This window comes from Bacillus rossius, chromosome 17, assembly GCF_032445375.1.
Source record: "Bacillus rossius redtenbacheri isolate Brsri chromosome 17, Brsri_v3, whole genome shotgun sequence".
In the NCBI taxonomy this organism is placed as follows: Eukaryota; Metazoa; Arthropoda; class Insecta; order Phasmatodea; family Bacillidae; genus Bacillus; species Bacillus rossius.
This window is the reverse complement of record NC_086344.1, coordinates 5,883,426-5,901,011: the sequence shown is the minus strand read 5'-3', so window position 1 is coordinate 5,901,011 and position 17,586 is coordinate 5,883,426. Positions and strand designations below refer to the sequence as shown.

The 17,586-nt window shown below is 35.8% G+C and overlaps 1 protein-coding gene across 6 annotated transcripts in view; it reads left to right on the top strand.

The window, feature by feature from the left end:
- Positions 1–17,586, top strand: part of LOC134540706 (la-related protein 4-like) — a 234,115-nt gene that overhangs the window by 204,266 nt on the left and 12,263 nt on the right. The window lies entirely within an intron of this gene.

Below are 17,586 nucleotides of genomic sequence, written 5' to 3'. Positions count from 1 at the left end.
TTCGTTGCAAACAACCAGAGTGTATTGGTCTTCTGAAAAAAAGGCAGATTTAAAGGTACAACTGATTTGTCACAAACTTCAAAATAAGGTTTTCCAAGAAAAATATTAAACTCACAACTGTTTATATGAGAATCAAAGAAAGGAAAGCTGGATGGACACAAAGTGATACTGTGTTTAACACAACCAGATAATAGGTTAGAATTAATAGATGCAAAAAGTTTTCTGTCTGGACTAATCAACAACACATCGTGAATCTTGAGTAATAGATAATGTTGCAATTTAGGGAAGAAGAAAGGAATAGCAAAAACTTTGTATGATTCGAAAGTACTATCCTTATTAGATAACGGCACATTGACAATGACTTTTAGTGAACAATTATAAATGACTGCCTGTACTGTGCTCAGACCATAAAACATATGAAGGTTTTCAAAAGTGACTGGTGCTAACATGTATAATGGTAATGAAATTAAATGTTGAATATTGTCCAACAAGGTAAGGAAAGTGTTAGGTGGTAACAAGATTGAACTTAATCTGCCGTGAACACTATTTTCGATAGACTGTCTCAAATCAGATAATTCTAAGCGGGCACTGGATAAAGATTCACTTATTCTAAACAAAAGTGTATTCAAATCAATTCTCAAATTCATTAGCATCATTTTGTCCCAAATCTCATGTAGTGAACTATTCAAAAGTTTATAAAATTCATTATGACTGGCCAAATAGTGTTTTGCTAGGTTACTCATCAATTTAGTGTTATTGAGAACTCTTTCTTCCAAACTGTTAACCACAAGAATATGGTGTAGGACATTGCCAGAAATTTCATCTTGGTTTTCTTCCACGGATTTTAAACGTCTTTCCAAAATGTCTAAATCATCACTGTCCAGAGTACCGAAAACAGTTTTCAAAATCTTGCCACCAAAATTAAAAATACCACGTTTTATTCTCCTTGAAGATTCTTGAGGTAACAATGAAGTTAAAGCAATTGTCTCTGATCTATAGGCCACAAAATTTTCCTTGAGTTGATGAATTACGAAGGCGAAGTTTTGATTCCAAGAGCTGTTTTCACTGAGAATGACATTGTTGACCTGAATTACCTTATTTAAATCTGATTCTAAGTCCTTGTTTGCATGTTCCAACTGAAGCAAATTGAAATTCAATACAATAGAATAAAAATTGTCTGAAAACAGAAGATCATCTTCCTTTTCAAAGAGAACACCAGTATGAGTTGTTGTTACCGTAATGTTAGCTGAAGTTAAGGTGAAGACACAAAGAAGAATACCAAGTGGTCCAAACATGGCGTACAGACATCAATCAACGGAGTGGACCAAGAGAGCGGACCGCTGCACTAAAACATAAAACATAAAGAACAAGTGCGGATAGCATTGCATTAGGACAAAAAATTCTAACATCCTCCTCTACCAATGATTCAAAATAGAAACCTATAAACAAATGAATACTTGAACATAACACTTCAAACTAGGAAAACCCTACAACCAAACTTATTCCCCAAAACTAACATACAAATAATTAAGACTTGTCGCACGACAACTTAAAACTAGGTACCATGGTTTTTTATATTTTTATATTTTATGTGCACATACATGTTATTACATTACCTTTACTTTTCTTTATTCATTTTCTTGTGTTGTTATGTATATTATGTATATATAGATATATTGATATAGTGATATAGTAATATAGGCCTATATTGATTTATTAAAAAAAAGTTTCTTGGGACTCAAAGACTAGGATCGGTGGGTGATCAGGCCACGATCGACTGAGCCAAAGGCCCAAACAAAACTGGGGTGCAATTTCCCCTAACTTACTGAAGACGATGAATGATATTTCTTTAAATGAGAAATGTGGGCTCTGGTAACATAGGATCCAGTGTCTGGATCGCACAAACTTGCCGTAACTGGGGTTAGAAAACGCTGTATCTGGTAAGGACCTGACCAGCGAAACGATAACTTTGCCATTCTTTTATCTACTTTTTTACTGATTGGGTGTGCTCTGCACAAGACGAGATCACCTCGTCGAAAAGGATTATCAATTCTGTTCCTGTTATATTTGACTCTATATCTCTCATGAGAGCGCTTGAGATTTCTAAGGGCGGCTGCCCAAACTTCCTTTATGTTTTTTGGGTCATCTGGTAACAATTCATTTAAAGACCAAAGATTTGCTAATGGATTATTAGGAGTGAAAGTGAACATCAAATTATATGGTGTAGACTTATGTGATTCATGTCGTGAGTAATTAAAAGCCATCTGAAGCCAAACTAAATGTTTGTCCCAACTATTCTGATCTTCGGCATGAAAAGCGATTAACGCTGATCGGAGGTTTCGATTGAACCTTTCCGCATGCGAAGGTGGCGGATAGTACGGAGACAGACAAATGTGACGTATACCATGGGTGAAACACATATTCTTAAATACTTTAGAAGTGAATTGAGATCCGTTGTCTGAAACAATTGAAACAGGTATACCAAAGTTTTGAAAGATATTGGTTTGAAGAGCTTGTATTGTTGAGGGTGCATCAGCTTTCTTTAACGGGATCAACCAAACAAATTTTGAAAATGCATCTACACAAACTAGCAACATATTATTTCCTTTTCTACTTCTTGGTAATGGTCCCACAAAATCGATAAATAATTTCTGCATTGGTTTATCCGAAACTTCTGAAGACAACAAACCTAAATGTGTATTTTGAGCTGGCTTACTAAGGGCACAAAGTTGGCACTGCTTAACTCTCTCTGCAATTTCACCATACATGCCTTTCCAAACAAATTTTCTTCTGATAGCCTCAATTGTTTTATAGGTACCCAAATGTGCACCAATGGGTGATGAATGAAAATACTGGAAAACAACAGGTTTCAAGACTTGAGGTAACACAATACGTTTCTGATGATTTCGAATTCTAGAATATAAGACACCATTAGATAAAAAATAAGATTTTTGGGGTATTCCAGATTTTAAATTTTGAACAATCTTCCGTAATTCTTGATCCTCTTCTTGATGCAATTGAATGTTTTTGAATGTTAAAGGAAAATCTGTTAGAAGAACTTTACATTTGTTTTCCTCCAATGAGGGATTATGTTGTGTCTTATCAAACATACGTGAAAGAGCATCTGCAACAACATTTTGAGATCCTCGGATATGTTGAACTTTAAATTTTAGTGAAGAAATTCTCATTACCCAACGACCAATTTTGCCTAACTGGCGGGGATGTGCAAGAAGCCATGATAATGCCTGATTGTCCGTTTCTAAAAGAAATTCAGCATGTTCTAGATAGGGCCTAAACTTGTCAATACCGAAAACTACTGCCAAACATTCTAATTCATAAATTGATGATTTCTGTTCTTGCTGAGTGAGAGTTCTAGATGCGAAGGCTATAGGTTGTCTAACACCGTCAAATTCCTGGGCCAAAACGGCTCCTATTGCTGAACCAGATGCATCTGTTTGCAAAATGAAAGTTTTAGAAAAATCCGCCATACGAAGAACTGGTGGACTTATTATGTCTTGTTTTAATGATTCAAAAGCCTTTTGTTGGTCATCACCCCATTCAAACTTTGTGTTTTTCTTACGTAGCTCATTAAGTGGAATTGCCTTTTCCGCTAGGTTAGGAATGAATTTGCCAAAAAATTGTATCATACCAATAAAACGTGCAACACCTTTTACATCTCGTGGAGGAGGAAACTCTCTAATAGCTTTTGTTCGTTCAGGATCAATGGATATTCCACGTGAAGAAATTTTATGTCCTAAAAATGAGATTTCTTGTACTGCAAACTTAACTTTCTGTGGATTAACAGTAAGACCAGCTTTTTCAAGTCGAGACAGAACTTCCTTTATGTGTTGGAGATGGTCATCAAAATTTTCAGAGTAGATGACGAGATCGTCTAGATAATTATATACGAACTTGAATTTAACGTCATGAAAAATTTGGTCGAGTAAACGGGTGAGAACTTGTGCGCCTGTTGCAAGACCAAAGGGCACACGAGTGAACTGATATAGGTTCCATGGTACACAGAAACTTGTAATAGGTTTAGATTCATGTTTTAGAGGTATTTGGTGATAAGCTGAATTTAAGTCTATAGTAGTGAAGAATTTGGCCTTGGAAAACCAGTGAAAGGCTGAATGTAAATCTGGTAATGGAACTGATTCAATTTCGATTTTTTGATTCACACGGCGGAAATCAACTACCATGCGTTGTTTACCATTGGGTTTTGGTACTAAAAATGCAGGACTTGCATACTGAGAGGTAGATTGTTCAATTACTCCTTTATCTAACAATTGTTGTACCTCTTTTCGTAGAAGATTCATCTGGGGTGGTGCTAAACGATAAGGATGACTTTTAACGTATCCATTGTCATGGAGTTTAATTTCATAATCGAGAAGATTTGTAAGTCCTAAATCAGAAGTGAGAACTTTAGGAAATTTTTCACACAAATTTTTGATTGCATTACGTTGATGCTCAGGTAGATGACTCAAAGAATCAGAATTTTCATCAGAACTTTGTTTAACACTAATTTCAGCAAGGCTATTATCCAACTGGGATACACCTACAAAAGGAACTTTGAGGTTAGGTTGAAATTTAAAGAAAATATGTTTCTCCTGCATATCAAGAATAAGACCGGATTTTGTCATGAAGTCAGCGCCGAGGATGAAGTCTAAACCAACATTTTTTGAAACTAAACAAGGGAACATCCACGTGAAATGTGCTATTTTCAACTTTATGACAGCACAACAAACGATAGGCAAAATTTCATTAGATGCAGTGTAACACTTAAATTGACCATTATCAATAGATTTAACAAGATTAGCTTCTTTCAGTTTATTGAACAATTGATAAGAGATAATAGACCGTGTGGAACCTGAATCCACAAGAGCTTGTTCTACAAACGTACCAAAAGAAACACTGACACGAGGAACTGGAACAACATTGGATCCTACTAAATTAGGTGAACTAGAATGATTAACCTGATCTGGAACTTTTCTCCTTTTTATCGGTGTACCAAAATACTTTTGAAAACAACGTGCTACTTTCATCTGCTGAAAAATGTGAGCATTATATTGAGAATTTTTGGGCTGGCCCAATTTGCAGGGGGAACCGCTCACCTTGAATCCCTGCTCCAGGCGTTTTTTTGTTGCAAAAATCTACAATTACTAACAACATGATTATTTCTTTTGCAATTTGTGCAAAACAAGTTCTGAGGTGAACCTCTTGAGTTTGCTGGCCACTGAGCTCTGTTATGTGAATTCACATTACTGTTAGGGTAGTATCGGTTAGGTTGTGTGGTGTTGCAGGTATTAGTGAAATGTCTAGCTGGATTGTAACCTGAAAAATGGGGAGATTGCTTATCTCTGTTTCTGTCAGCAAATCTTATGTTCTGTGAGTGAATACACATCCTGTCAAGTTCAGCGAAAGAACATGGCTTATTCAAAAAAACTAAACGTGATCTTTCTTCAGGAGAAATACCATCAAGGATATTGTTTACTATTTCTTGTTCAGTGACTTTAAGGCGAAAAATATCTGCGGCTTCCTTAACATCATTAACATAAACCGAAAGAGTTTCACCAGGCTTCTGTAGACGACTGAAGTGTGTTTGTTGAAGTTGTGTGAGCAATCGTGATGGAATGAAGAATGTAAGAATGTCATCATGATAACTATCAAACGAAAGATTTTGAGAAATAGCCGCTCGAGTTCGTTCGGCCAAGGGACCCAAAGTAAAAGGGTAAATTACCTCCAAAAGTTGTGTTTCGTGCACACAATGACTCTGTCGCAACCTGACAAGGTTCTTTAAAAAATTTAACAGGGGTGGAACATTAAGACCATCTGTGACTGGTAGTTCCTTCAACATATTTTCAAGAGGGTGAGTAATCTTTCCAAAAACATTAGGAAGAGAAAAGCTACTTGTTGTCGTTACCGGCTGTGACGTTCCAGGTGCTGTACAAACTACTACACGAGAATTAGAGCTCGTGGGTGGTAATGATGTTGTGTTGGTTAGGTTCGTGAAATCTACAACTTGATTAGTGGTACTTGGAACAGGATCCACATTCAACATGGAAGGCCCTGGGATGGGTTTGTAAGGAAGGTTTTCATTACTGGGAGTGGCAGACCTGCCAACTCTCACGATTTTGGTGTGAGGCTCACGATTTTAAGGTCCATCTCACGCCCTCACGCCAATATAGTGTTTCCTCACGATTTTTTGGGGCCCCAAGATTTTGTTTGTAAAAGTTATAAAACAAGTTTTACGAAAGCTTACAGTAACAAGTTTCCATCAATACTCGAGTCACGTAAAGGAAGCAATTTTGCGTTTTGTAGCGTGTGCCGTGCTGATTTTTCTATCTCGCATAGTGAAAGAGGAGACATTGTGAAACATGTCGCTACAAAAAAACACAATTAACACGTGAAGTGTATTGCTTCCAATAAAAAAATTAATTTTGCTGTGAACAATGATAATAGTGTTACACGAGCAGAATGTTATTTTACATCTTTTTTAGTTGCGGCCCTGCATGATCACTACACGACAGCGCTAAATTATGTTCAACTAAATTAAATCTGCAACCTATAATTTGTTGAAATAAATTTTGAAGCAGAGACCATGTAACATATGTACAGGTATGTCACTTAAATTTAAAGATTCTCATTTGTTGTTTTTTATATCTAACCTTTATTTATGGGCCTGGAAATTTTTATCGAGGACCTCATGATTTTTTAAATTTGAATGTTGGCAGGTCTGGAGTGGGCAATGCTAAACCCGCGAATTGGTCACAAACTTGTGCCATAGTGGCTGAAGGGGTAAGATCTCGCAATAGTGAAAATTCTGTTTCTGACTTGTTTACAATATCTAACAGTCTCTTAACCTCAATTATAACATTTTGTAAGGAGGCAACTTGGACCTCAGACAATACAGAGGCATGAACCTCTAAAAGCAATTGAACACGTCTGTGCAAATGAGATAAACGATTTCTGACTCTGGGCAAGGTTAGGGCAAAGTTTTCATCATCAGTCAAATTACAGTGAAACCTCGTTAATACGATATTGGTTAATACGAAATTCTCGTTATTACAAACCTGTTTAAAGTCCCTGCAACATGAATAGGATTTTCATCGTTAAGACGTTTGTTTATTACGAAATACCGGATATTATGTAATTCGAAGTTCCATTGTGGCCAAAAGCGTGTTTTCGTGTATATTTAATATCTGATAATACAAAGTTACTTTGAATTTTAGTCTTAAAAAACGTGCGCGGTAACTCCAAAAATAGATCATATTAATGGCATTTTAAAATAAAAATACGTACTCAAACACAGTATAAACCATTATTGCACAGCGATATTTTACGAATTCCACACATGAATAATAAATAATATAGAATATAATTCCACTAGATTACTATATTTTACACAAATAACTTCCAAAATAATACGTGCTTCCTATTATCGTGGTTAGAAAAGTGTACATCGGCCATGTCAGTAAACAACAGTTTTGCCATCATTAGGCCGTTAAAAAGTTCACAAAGAAAATATCAAACGAAATTTAGATAAAATAAAGTACAGAAATTACATTGTCGAATATGGTTTAAACTCCTAGAAATCATATTATTTTCTTTCTGCCATAACCAATTAATATTTAGTATCTCAGCGAGGTCATTGAATAGAAAGAACAGAACAACGAACAAGTGACGTCGCCATATTGATTGAAGTTTGAATCGTGTACGTGTAGTCTCAGTCTCGAAAATTATAAATTTGTTTGTGCTACGTCTTATTGGTCGTGTAGATGTTCTTTTGAAATCGTGATCTCATATGATTAGCATAGCTTAATTTGTTTCGTATTATTATTTTAAAGAATATATTTTTATTTTTTGCCTCGTACCAGTGTAACATGTATCTTTAACGTACACGTTCGGCGAAGTTATAAACATAACCAAAAATGGAAAACAAACGAAAAAGAAATGATTTAACAATTGAAAAAAAGTTGCTGCTTATACGGGAAGTAAACTTAGGCGAAAAAACCAAAAGTTGTATTGCAAAGGAGTTCAATGTCCCATTGTCAACATTATCGACAATAATGAAAAATGAATCAAAGATTAAAGAGCACCATGAGAAAGGAGGGAGTTTGAAAGGACGAAAACGTATGCGCGGCGCTAAGTACGACGAACTTGAAGAGAAATTGCTGGACTGGTTTAATCATTCGCGGTCCCAAAATTTGCCTCTATCTGGGCCTATCATGAAAGAAAAAGCTGATATGTTGGCATTGAAAAGTGGAGTTGATGATTTCAAATGCAGTAATGGGTGGTTGCAGAGGTTTATGCAAAGACACAATTTGGTTTTCCGTAGTGTGTGTGGTGAATCAGCGGATGTTGATAATCAGAAAGTTGAAGAGTGGATGGAAATATCAAAAAATACTATAAACCAGTACAGTCCTAGAGACATATACAATATGGATGAAACTGGTGTATTTTATAACCTTTTACCAGACCATACCATGGCCTATCGAGGGGAGCCCTGCCATGGTGGCAAGAGAAGCAAGGAGCGTATCACAGTTGCATTGTGTTGCAATGCTGATGGCAGCGACAAAATGAAACCTTTGGTTATAGGAAAGTTTTTGAAACCACGCTGCTTTAAGGGTGTAACTAATTTCCCATGCCAATATGAAGCCAACCAAAATGCATGGATGACCTCTAAAATCTTTCGTGATTGGTTGTTGCGGTTAGACAGAAAAATGGCTATCAGGAACAGAAAGATTCTTCTTCTCCTTGATAGATGTGCAGCTCATTCTTCTGAGTCACTGAAATTGGAAAACATTCAGTTGGTGTACTTACCTGCCAACACCACCAGCATTTTGCAACCTCTCGATCAAGGAATTATTAATAATTTAAAAAAGATATACAGAAAGAGACTTGTCCAATTTCTCATCCGTCGCCTGGATGCCAAGAAACCGTTAACAAAATGGAATGTTTTGGATGCTATTCGAAACATATGTATGGCTTGGGATAACATTCAGCCTACAGTGATACAAAACTGTTTCAAGAAGTTAGTCCCAGCAGTAGCCACAAATGAAGAAACTTCAGTCCCTGAACTGCCAAATGCTACAGAGAAATGCAGTCCTTGTGGTAGTTTCAGACCCAACATGCCTGTTCCCAGTGGTAGTTGTGCCACAACTAGCCTACCTCCATGGGAAACTAGCGACAGTGCTGAGGATGGTGGTGAGGAATGGGACATTCTTCAGAATAAACTAAATTTCAGTAAACCGTTTGACAGTTTTGTGCAAGTAGATGACTGTCTTCTAACAATACCTACGCCAGATGACTTTGAGGTGATGGACTGTGACACCATTGATTGTGGTGAAGTTAACACGGAAACAATAGATTCTGAAGAGCCACCCACACTTACACTGCCCAAAAAAACTGAAGCTTTGCAAGCTCTGAACATACTGGAAACAGTAATACAGTGCAGCGATACTGACACCGAAACAATCAAAGCCTTTGATCAACTGTGTGGCTTTGTCCAAAGTGTGTTCAAAAACAATGAGAAGCAAACCAAAATCAGTTCATTTTTTTCACCTAACTCTGCTCAGTGATCCTCTAGATGTGTGTAATAAATTGAAGCAACATGCCATACATAACTGTAAATAATTTTGTGTTATTTGTGACTTTTTTGACTTTTTATTTTATTTAGGTGAAACATGTTTTTACTTAAGAGAATGCTCTTATGCAGGTATGTACTACATAACATATTTCTTGTTTTATATAATCGTATTGTCTTACAACTATGTACTATCTACATATCTTGAAATGTTTTTAAAATCGGTAATTAAATATTTTTTTTGGTTGTTTTGACATAATGTATGAATTATATGTTAAAGTATGGTTATTACAAACCTCGTTATTACAAAGTGGGTAAATTTCTGTCCCCTCAGGTTTGTATTAATGAGGTTTCACTGTAGTGACTATCTCCTGTAAAACTAGAATTTTACTCGAGCACACATTGAATTCATGATTGGGGTCAATACTCTTTAAATTGTCTTGAACAATAGGTACATCATTATTGATTGCTGTGCGAAGTTTCTTACGCAAAACAGCTGCTGTGGCTTCTTGGTGCTGAACACCACGCAACTGACATTCAAATGTCAACTCATCCTTTAAAAGTAATTCTGGTACTACTGTCGAAGGCATGATTAAAAATACAAAATATAAACAAACAACAAAATAAAACAAATTAACCCAAAAGTGTTGTGACCTCCAGAATAGCACTGCTGTTGAGGTAGGGGCACATGCAAGACAAAATCTACACATGCACAAATGCACATCAAAACAACTTCAGAACCACGCTCTGCTACCATTACTGCACCACACCTTACCTCTATTCATAAAATATTTGAGGTTATGAACAAAGGCAGGCGGATGCTGAAAGCTCGTGGACCAAGGCTCATGAAGTGTTTTGATGTGCGTAGGGGTTAGTTAGAGTATCAACAGGGCTGACTGGTCATGCACACTCACAATAAACTATAAGAGTATTATTCAATGATTAAATAAAAAGGACAATTTCAGATAAATAATTTATTTTTTTTATGTAAATTATTTTTTAAATCTCAACACCCTGACCATATTATATTATCACTAGTATTTTAAATTATTTCTTACATGATACTGATTTTACTATGTTTAAGTTTTATCTTATCTGGGGCCCCTTACAAAAACGAATAAATTTTTTTGTTTACTATTAAAACAAATTAATAATTACATGATGAATTCCTTACAAAACAAAAATTTGTTTTGTTTATCAAAATATCTTTAGTCCATGTTACATTGTTTCGTTGCTTGTAAATTACATATTTTAAATAAGACTTTACATTGGTTCAAAAAAAAAAATTCTTTAAGATAGAAGAGAAGACAAAGTTTGACGAGAAGTCCGATGAGGTTAAGTCCACGAAATTTTTCACATTATGTAGAGTTGATAAAAAAGGTTAGTAGTTCATGCCAAAATAATGAAATAGTCGTCGGCTTTCCTGAATTAGGTGCGGTCACATCATTTTGCTTCCGGGCTGCCGGGGACAGGCCCCCAACACCACAGCACAAGTTGGTTCAAGTGTACCGCATGACCGGTATCGTGGATTACCGCGTGGCCGGTATCGTGGAACCGCTAATTAACATAAAATAACAAAGAATATTAACACGCCCGGTGTTACAAATATTACCCTACGTTATTGAGACATAAAACAACAAAACTTACCACTTAGTGCGGTTGTAGATGCTTAATGCATCTTGAAAACTTTAAATCACACAAGAACGAATTTTTGAGTTACTACATCATGGCGTCAAAAGTGCTGGAAAAGACCGTTTGTGGTCAGTAAGTGCAAGATGAAGAAGGACATTGAACATGGCACTCGTAGAGAGTACTTTTTAGAAAATCAAAAGATCGATAATACATTAATTCTATTACAAAAAGATTGACTTATAATTTGATAAATATACCTTCACATATTTACCATAATAATTAAATTGTAAACACATTATTCATAATAGATTCAAAAAAAATACATTGACACAATAAAAAAAACTTGATGTTCAAACATTTAAATTACACATAATTATAATTATTACAACTTCGTTCAAAATTAACCTTTAAATCTTTAAATGACATATTACCATTAACAAATACCAAAATAAAACACTGAAAACGTGTGGAAACCAGTTCGCCCAAAAAAAAAGAAAAAAAAATTATAAATAAACAAGTTGAGCAAGTGCCACCAACATTACAACGGCACAAATATTATTTTATTTTTTCCCACAAACACTGAACGTTATATGCGGGAAACATATATAAAGACAAACGTTATGAAAGGGAAATATTAACATAGGGATATATGGAAGTTATAATTTTTTGAACTTAATAAATAGGAAAACATGTTATGCGGGAACGTCTTAAGCGAGTTTTACTGTACTAATGTTTGCACTACTGATACATTTTTGTACTTAAAAGAAATGTCCAATCACCAATCACTGGCACTTTAAAAAAATTTATTCCCAAGTCACTCAATGTCTGTCAAGTTCCACAGTTCGCACTCATCACTGGAGCTAGGCTCAACAGTGGTTCGCCCCTTACCTCGCGCCTGTCCACTCTCGGGTCTACCACCCTCTTCGTCAATGTCGCACTTCCCTTCACTCTCCGAACTCCCGCAGAGGCCGGCGTCACAGCATGAGTACCAGTGGGTCGTCTTTCCAGAACCGACGAGAGCGGCTGTCACGAGTCGTGTCATCCCGGGCCTACCCAGAAGGTCGGCATCTATTCGCGTCACTCCGCGCGGCGGCACACAGAATTCCCGAGGCCGCTCAGCGATAGTTAACAGTGCCAAGACATGACAATGCCTTCATTGGGAGCGGAAGTGGGGAGGGGGGTAGCAACATCCCTTGTAATCCGGCCAGGCACGCGTGGCATGCCTTACGTCAGTGGGGGTGCGGGGCCGCCAGCCAGCACCACCTCGCGTCGCGGTCCGGTCTGCGTTCGTAACACTATCTTTTTATTGAATAAAATATAATTATTGATAATAGTAGGGATGCTGCTATCTCAAATAATAAATCAAATAAAAAAATCCTCTCGTATCACTCTAAACCATACTGATTCACTCAAGTGATAAAATTAATATTGCATACATGAAACAATCCAATTTTGCGATATTGCAAACACATTTGTTGCCAATTTCCTCTCATATCTGGAACCATTGTACATCCACCCCTCGAAGTAACGCTGTTAGATTAGCGCGGATTTAAAGTAACGACGTCAGTAAATTGCGGCATGATATATCATAGCGCGGTGGCATGATTTGACGTAGCGCGGTCATGGATTCAAAGTACCGCTGTTTTCTTTAACGTTAATTTTCATTTCCGTGCGCGAACAATGCCAATGACACTTGTGTAGCATTAAAAAAATGCAAGAAATTAATAGTGACGAATCAACCAACAATATTTTTGCTCTGTCCTCAATAGCTTTCTCCACTATGTATTTATTTCAGACACGATGCCCGTGTGTTCGGTTTTCAGCCAACATTTATTGTATGCCATACCACATGTCAGTAGCAGCGGCTCATTTACTGTTAAGTGTTACCATATGCCATAGGAATATTATCAAGGTATGCACAAATAAGTGATTATCACAAAAAATGCAACAAGAACAAACTAAGGGGAGTGTGTAGCATGTAAATGCAATATGCCCCTCAATGTACAAGAAGATAATACCAAAAAATTACGGAAAATAATTCTACCTCCATAAAATCCCAGGGAAAAATTTGTTTATGGATGACTTAAAATCTGACTAGAACTAGCAATGCAAGCCTTGCTAGACTGAACATGGCTGGTAATACAATTAAATGGCAACCTGTACGCGCATCATAAAAAAAAATGTTAAATTTTATGATGCTGAGTTCTCTCACAGAGATACATGTACAACGAACCAGAACACAAGAAAATACGTGCCTATAATTAGGGTGACGGCCACGCCACGGCATTTAGAAGTGAAGACTGTGAATTCAGTTCACTAACAACAGAAAACAACAAGTTTATGCTTTTTATAATTTTTATTAGAACAAATATATTTTCTATGTTAATAACGTTAGTATTTTGTAACTCGGATATGTTATTCCTAAAATCATATTATGTAAACAATGTGTTACGTTAATTTTTTTTGTTTAATTTTAGGTGGTTTAATCTCAAAATATTATTTGACATGTATTTAAATGTACTTCAAATGTATTTAGACACACAATTGTACTGTAAATAGACTTTCACGGAAATACTGTCTTGGTTAAAAGTCATCGGGCACATTTTCCTGATTGGAGGGCAAATTATTTTGATCAGCATACATTCTTATGGGAAAAACGTATTTGATTACCGCTCTGATTTCCAGGAACAAATTAGAGCGTTACTTTAAGGGGCGTGTGTACAGTAAAACATGTTTTAGACATTTTTTAAGGGCCTGTCTTCAAAAGCAGTCTTAGGTGGGAAAACTTCCCACATGGGAAAAGGAGAAAACTTTTTCTTATTCATGGTTTGTTAAAAGTATGCATCATGAATCATAATGTTTTCTTATAAAAAAAATATTTAAAAAACTGAGGTGTGTTTGAAACTCTTTCTGCAAAAGTATTTCCACACCAAAACCACTCTAATTTTGCGTTTACTCCCACTTTTAGTTGACACTGTATTACTGGCATATAAGTTTTACGAAACAAAAAATATGTTTTGTATCAACTTAATATAAATTCAAATTGACAACAAAACTGTTTCCCCAAACACAATATGCAACTAACGTAGCACACATTAACCACGAAAGAATCGGCACTATCAAATATAGATCACTCGGCACTAGACAGAATGCATGCTTTGCATGCAATCAATCAGCTAGCTATCAGTATTGAAATTTGACTATGTGTGCACACACAGATACAGTTATCAACGTAACCAAACATGATGCCAACCAATGCTGGCTACATTTTCATGTTGGGCAGGGCAGTGGAACAGATAAGTTGGAATGTTTGAAAATATGTATGAAATAGAAATTTACTAGGGATGTGCGAAAGTGACTTTATCCACACGAAATGAAAGTGAAAGAAAATTTATCAAGTTTCGCGAAAGTGAAACGAAAATGAATTTTTCTATGAGATAAATATATTCTTAACGAAAGTTAAGCGAAATTTTTTAATTAACAAAGAAAAAAAGTGCCCCAAAATTTGCTCTTCAGTAATAAATTCTATTACATAAATCATTTTTGTACCTTTTGATGTATATATAAATATTACTATTTAATATAGTCAACATCCGCCCTAGACCACACAACACAGCCCCATGTCACTCGTAAATTTCAAGAATCAATCCAGATCTTTCAGCGCACAGACTATTTCCTTTACAGTCGTAATGTCGCAGTCTATGATAATATATTTATCACGTGCATGGTACTGATGAAAAAACACGTGACTACTGCGGAACGGCCGTCATCTTGCACCACTGTCACACATGGCTAGCTCAGGAAGCTGTAAACCAGGCAAGGGACATGGTCAAAACAAAACATAACAAATGGTTGCTGCCAAGTGACTTGTTGACCTTTTTGTCTAATTGGCTGTATATTATGAGGATTTTATATGCCAGTCAGAGTATGTAAATTTTAAATAAAGCAGACGACAATGTTTTTGTTTGGCTGTGCGCGAATAAAAGTAGGTACGTTCTTTGTTTATGTGTATACGGTAAATACTAAATAGTGTACTAACAGTTCTGGAATGTATGTTTTACGAATATAGTACCTACACTACTGTTTGAAAGCAAATGAATCAGGTAATTTTTCAAATATTGCATGATTTTGTTTTGATACCTAGGCCTACTGTAATCACGGTTGAATTTTGTTTACTTTATCTGCCATGTTTGTTCAAATTATGATTTTACCGTATTTTCATTAACGTGAGTTTTTTTCATCACCACGTAAATTAATCTTAATGGAAATCTTTTTTCTAATTAATGTCTATATGATTTGCATATGTTATTACATTATTAGTAATAACAAGCAAATCATATAAAGACATTACAGTAGAATCCCAGTGCTAAGTACTTACAGGTACCTCAAATTTTTGTACTTAGTACTGAAACATGCATACATATCTTTACAAAGAGAAAAAAATATATAAAAAAAATAGCTACAGGAGAGCCGCAATGCCATATGTATTCGCAACTGCGACTTGCTTTTTTCCCCTTGTCTAGTTCTCTGAGTATATCCACTTTTTCCTTAAGCATGAATTGCTTTCGTTTCTTTTTATCTCCAGGATCATTCATATTGTAGCACAAATATAATGCGGTGTCTAAACAACGTAACCTGAAAATAAACTCAACAATAACAATAAACAATCCCGGCACAGACATCAAACAGTATTTTTAGCGTAGCGTAACACTTTTGTCTAAATAATTAATACTTCTCTCAAACCTCCGTCTTTCGATGTATCGAATGGTGTTGTGTTGCTCACGTCGCATACTACGTACGGTATAATCTATGGTTGTGCGCGCAACTGTTTGTTAACTTTGTTTTGAGAATTTAGAGGTTAGAAAATACGTTGCGGTGGTATTTGTGTATCTTTGTTCTACTACATTAATCATTTAGCTGGAAATTTATTTACCAGTTTAAGTAAATTTTGGTGTAGTAATGCCACGCTACTAGTAGAATTTATACGTTATAGTGAAAATATGATACTTTAAACTGAAACCGTTTTGCATGGCGAAGATACGATTTTTGGCGGGCACTTAAAAAAAATTTGTTAAGTGAAATATACTTTATAATAAGGTACGTTATTTTACCGGTATTCTACTGTACATTTTTATTAAATTACGATTTATTTTTCAACTAGAACAAACGAACTTCGGTAAGCTATTGAACTTTCGTTTGGCTCGAAATATTTCGCTAAAACGAACTTTGACAGATGAAATTCTTACTGAAATCGAAAATGAAAGTAGCAAAATTTCGATTTCGGTATCGGTATACCGAACATTCGCACAACCCTAAAATTTACACATCGGACAGCTTAAGATTGCTGTGAATTAAATAAGTATTATGTAATTTCCTTATGAATAATGGGTCATAACTAGGGCCTGGAAAATTTCGATGTTTTCAATATGCAAAAAGCGGTACTTTCAAATTAGAAAAGCGGTGGTTTAAAGTCGGTATTTTCGTTATGCAATGGAAATTTTACCGGTATTTTAAATGTTGACTAAATTATGCAGTTATTGAATATAATAGTTTACATATTTAATAAACAATCCATGTATACTAGGAATAGGCTAATATGCATAATAACAGCCAATTAAATCCAAAACAGTTACACAAAACAGACACGTTGCTATAGATGTTTGCAACTACAATTTTTTTTTTTTTTTTTTTTTGCTGCCAATGTCACATGCTTAGCCGACTTTAGGTGTTTGTCAATGAAATCTTTTCTATCCCATGAAACTTTACAGTTGCAAAATTTGCACATCACTGTGCTATTGTCAGTACAATAAAACCCATGTTTCTGATACTGATATGCTCGTATTTAATGGAGTGGAGGAACACGGGGTTGCCACTTGAACAAACCCCAGCGCACAAATGAGAAGAAACTTAGTGTGAACTATACCCCAGATCAATTTTGAGCATCAAAACCATACACGAACACGGCTTATGTAAAAATAGGGTAATTATGCTGAAACACAAGACTTGGGTTAAAGGATACTTTAACCTTGTGTGGATCAAGTAGAAAACATTCGGCTATAAACGAAAGAAATAAGAACAATGCTATCCTGAAATGCTGTGACATGTTTTTGGAGTAGATAATCACAGCAACAGACCGACAGGATGCGCTCCCGCCCTTGCCGTCAGCGATGTTTATTTTGACAGCTCAAGCAATTATCTTTTCCATGTCCCTTCGCAGCGTAAAAAAAAAAAGAGAAAAAAAACACGCTGACAGTTTCTCACGCAGAAGGTTGAAATAAGGGAGGGAATGTGTTGAAATGTTAGCTGTTAAAAAAAAGGGGGCGGGGGGGGTTGTTTTTACATGGTTTGTGGCTCTGGGAGGGATGAGCCTT